Consider the following 4,810-nt stretch of genomic DNA (forward strand, 5'->3'; position numbering starts at 1 on the left):
CAAGAGGTAACCACACATTGATATTTTGCTCCCTCTTTCTCTCTCCCTTTCCCTCTGCTTAAAAATAAATAAATAAAATCTTTAAAAAAATATGCCAAAGTTACTAGGTATGTAGTTTTTTAAAAAATATTTTATATATTTATTTTTAGAGGGGAAAGGAGGGAGAAAGAGAGGAACAGAAACATCAGTGTATGGTTACCTCTTGGCACCCCATACTGGGGACGTGGCCCACAACATAGTCATGTGCCCTGACTAGGAGTTGAAACAGCTACCCCTTGGTCTGCCGGCCAGCACTCGATCCACTGAGTCACACCAGACAGGGCTAGGTATGTAATTTTGCTTTATATAAAATGTCTTCAAATTTAAATATAAATCTCGTGTAGCAATAAAGTCCATTATCTCTGGATAATCTATTACTTGCATTATGAGTGCTAAGAAACCATTTTCATTGTCGAAAATAGTAATCCTTACTCTGTTAAAAGTGCATTTGTGAGATGTTGGTTTTGAGATAAACCTCTAAATTTTACATTTAAATTTAAATTAAGTAGGTTACCATTTCTTTTTTTTTTTAATATTTTATTTATTTTTTTTAGGGAGGGAAGGGAGGGAGTGGGAGAGAGAGAGAGAGAGAGAGAGAGATCAATGTGCGGTTGCTGGGGGTTATGGCCTGCAACCCAGGAATGTACCCTGGCTGGGAATCGAACCTGGGACACTTTGGTTCCCAGCCGGCGCTCAATCCACTGAGCTACGCCAGCCAGGGCACCATTTCTAATACTGTCTATACTGATCCAATATAGAAAGTTGTATAAATGTTAGAAATGAATATTCACAGTTTACCTTTCCAGGCTTGTCATTAACATTTCACATTATATTCTTGGTTTTGTTTGAATGTCTCAGATAAATTCAAATTTCAGCATAATTCTACTACAGGGTAATGTTAATTAGTCAGTTTCCCCAAATCTGAGAACATCAATGCTAATGTAGTTGTGATGTTTTGTGGATTCACAGCTTAAATCCACTTTAACATTATAAAATTCATACTTCAGGATTGTGGAGAAGGGCTTCAGAGAAGTGTTTTTGTTGCTGTGATAATCCAATTAAGGAACCATTTCAGGAATTGCTGGAAGGTGAGTTATTCTGTAGTACCTATGCTTCAGTTTCAGTGCAGTTCACCCAGAAACAATCCATCTAAACTTCTGAACATTTGGTTTGGGATACTTGTTTGATGAATACTCAGATAAACACTCAATATGAACTCTTGACAGAAGGTCAAATCTCTGCCATTTATTTTGGAATATTTCTGAAGATATTCTATGCCTTCTGTTAACTCCACACACTTTTGTGCTTGGATCTCCAGTGCAACGATAGACAATGCCAAGGCTTTGCTTTAGAAAATAGGATCCTGCAGCAGCATGCCCTAAATCAAACTTCCAATATTTCAAAATTAATGGTGTTTCTCCTTTCAAATGGTAAGTTCTCTTAGATGACTAAATAATAGAGTTGCAAAAATGGAGAGCAGTAGCAACTTTGACTTTCTAGCACACCTTTCCAATACGACCTTTTTCATTTTCATCAGATCTGAAACTGAACCTCTACTGGCTTATTTGGATCAATTCCCTTGCCAGTGGGACATTCTTTTCCTCTCCTACTGATTTCACAGCCAGGTAGAAGCAGCTTAGTCCAACACCCCCAAGGTGCTTGGGCTGTACCTTCATTTTGGACAGGAATCTGTCCAGTAAATTCACAGCTATAAAAAGTGCTTCTGTGTTGAAGCCAAAGGACTGAGTTAGACTAAGAAGACATTTTACTTCAAAATCTCTTAGTCTTGCTGTCACCCTGCATATTATCATATGCAGATTCAAATAGTTTCAAGCCCTAGACCTTTGGCTGACATTTCTGCTCTTTGATCTCCAATGCAGCTCCTTCGCACCCTCCCCTTCCCTGGCCTGCTCTCACCTGGGCCCATGATATCAGACCTCAGAGGCTGTATAAGTCTTTTAATATTCTGCTGGATTCAGTTTGGTAGTATTTTGCTGAGGATTTTTACATCTATAATCATAGGAAACATTGGTCTGTAGTTTTGTTTTTTTCTTTTCCTTGAAGTGTCTTTGGTATTAGGGTAAAACTGGCCTTATAGAATGAGTTTGGAAGTGTTCCCTCCTTTTCTATTTTTTAAGAAGAGTTTGATTTTTCTTCCAGCAGTTCAGCTCCAGCTCAGGTGGCTTCAGGACCCATTTGCTTCACAGACCTATTTACTGGCACCCAAGAGCCTCTCTTGCCATGCCCTGCACTGTGCCTTAGCCCCAACAACTGTTTGGGTCCCGGCAGTGCCCAGGGTGTGGGCTGGGTGGTGGCAGGCCTAGTCCTCAGGCCGGCTCCTGCGATTGCCTTTAGAGGCCGATGTGGGGCCAGTGGTGAGTCAGCCAGTGGCTTTGGCTGCGTCCCTTCCAGTCGCAGATGATTTAACCAATGGTCCATATCATGATGCCCTAAATTCTAAACAACTTCAGAAACTCTTTTATCTGCTTCAGTCAGCTGAGGATTCTGTAATTACTGAAAGAGCTTTGGGCACTCTGGGTGGCAATGAAGGTTTTTCAGCTAACCAAGCCATTATTCATGAATTGAGTGGTAGAACAATTGTTGGAAGCAAAATCAAAGATCCCAATCACAGTATTAAAGGAAAAGCTTTAAATGCGCTGAGTAAGCTGAGTGTGAATGTTGAACACTAAGTCAAGGTAAAGGTATACATCAATCAATTCTGTGAGGATGCCTTCTCTGGTCCCCTGAACTCCCCAGTGCAGCTGTCCAGACCAAAGTTGTTAACAAACACGACAGTTAACAGTGACCATCTGCTTAACGGGTACATTACAGACCTGTTGCAAGTGTTGCTTACAGGAAATGGAAGCAGCAAGGTTCAAGTTCTGAAAGTGCTCTTGAATTTGTCTCAAAATCCAGCCATGACAGAAGGACTGCTTGGTGTCTGCGCGGATTCATCACTCCTTTCTCTTTATGATGGCCACATGACAAAGGAGATCCTTTTTCAAGTTCTTATGCTATTTCAGGATATAAATAACTGCCTCAAACAGGAAGGCCATTTAGCTATTCAGCTTATTTCCACTAAAGGTTCATTGTTTTTCCTGTTATATGGAAAAGAATGTGCCCAGAAAATGAGTATTTGTTAATCACCATGATGCAAATGTGAAGGAAAAGGTAGCAGTAATACCGAAATTCTGACTGATAGGTTATATTTTTCCAAAGAGTAATACTGTCTGGAAGTAATGCATGTAAACTTCTTTATCTTCTTTACAAAGGGAGTCTTTCACCTACTGAATTTAAACAGTAAATATCAGATTTCATCATTTACACAACTATAACTTGCCATGGTCCTCTGGTTTATTTTGGACCTTTTTTATGTCAAATTAATAAAACAGCTTGTTCTGAAACATTTATTTCTTTTTACTTTGCTATTGGTTGAGCTACTTCAGTTATTTCCTTGACACAAAGTAATAGTGAGCTTTTTACATGTAAGCTACTCTTTTACTGTTTGCTGTGTTTTGTAATTACTCACCTGAGAGAGCATTTATATGCGATGGCTTTAAAACTGCCATAGGAATGACCTTGTTCTTTTACTAGTAATAAAATCCTAAGATCTGGAGTCCACCTGCCAGCCTAGCCATACTGCTTTTGAAAGTGTGTTCTAATCATTAGAATCTATTTTAGTCAATGAAAATTGTAAACTCAGGAGAACTGTTTCCTAGCACTCGCCCATTCACTTCATTGTTCCAACATATAAAGATGCTGTGTATAAAATACTGGGATCCATCAAAATGTCAACCTATAGGCAATTGGTTAAATTAATTATCTAGTCTTAAAAGAACTAAGAAGGCTTGAATGTGCTGATGTGGAGACACACTCAGGAAATGTGGGTGCTTTTTAAATTAAAAATATGCTTATATGTGGACAGCACACTTTTAGAATGGTATTCAAACTCCTGGGGTTGGTACTATGGAGTGAGGAAGTGATTTTTCTATTGACTCTTCCTTTTGCTGTTTGAATTTTTTACTATGGCATACATTTTGAAATAATTTTTTAAATAGAAATTTTTTTTAAAAGAGGAATGTTTAAGAGGGGTTGGTGTTAATTCTTCTTTAAATATTTGGTAGAATTCACCAGCGAAGCCCTAGAATTTAATGAATTTGGAAACTTTTTGTTTGTGTGTTTGTTTTTTTAAATAACTAAGGTAATGTCTTTACTTGTTCTAATTTTGCTTTGATATTCTATTGCTTCTTGGGTCAATATTAGTAATTTAGGTGTTTTTGAGAATTTGTCCACTTTATCTAATTTATTGGAGGACAATTATTCATAAGATTTTTTTATTTTTATTTCTGTGAAGTTGGTTGTAAAGTCACCATTTTCATTTCTGATTTAAATTATTTACATCCTCTTTTTTTCCTTCTCAGTGTAGCTGAAGTTAGTCAATTTTGTTAATTTTTTTCTCTAATAACAAGAAATTGGTTTCATTGATTCTATTGTTTTCCTATTTTTTATTTCATTTATCTCTGCTCTAATTTTTAAGTATTTTTATTGATTATGCTCTTATAGTTTTCCCAATTTTTCTCCCTTTACCCCCCTCCACCCTGTCCCCCAACCCTTCAGCTTCTCCGCCCCCCCCCCCCCAGTTCATGTCCATGGGTTGTACATATAAGTTCTTTGAGACCTCTGTTTCCTATACCATTTTTATCTCTCCGCGTCTATTTTGTGCCTATTAACTATGCTTCTTCTTCCTTGTACCTTCCCCCCCATTCCTCCC

General features: G+C 37.9%; 2 pseudogenes; one reads left to right on the forward strand and one right to left on the reverse strand.

Moving 5' to 3' along the window:
* Positions 1 to 1,097: 1,097 nt before the first annotated feature.
* Positions 1,098 to 2,068, reverse strand: LOC123826334 (annotated as a pseudogene).
* Positions 2,069 to 2,138: 70 nt separating this feature from the next.
* On the forward strand, positions 2,139 to 3,234 carry LOC123826335 (annotated as a pseudogene).
* Positions 3,235 to 4,810: the final 1,576 nt, after the last annotated feature.

Source organism: Phyllostomus hastatus, unplaced genomic scaffold, assembly GCF_019186645.2.
Source record: "Phyllostomus hastatus isolate PE091 unplaced genomic scaffold, TTU_PhHast_1.1 phas_contig_80, whole genome shotgun sequence".
Taxonomy (NCBI): Eukaryota; Metazoa; Chordata; class Mammalia; order Chiroptera; family Phyllostomidae; genus Phyllostomus; species Phyllostomus hastatus.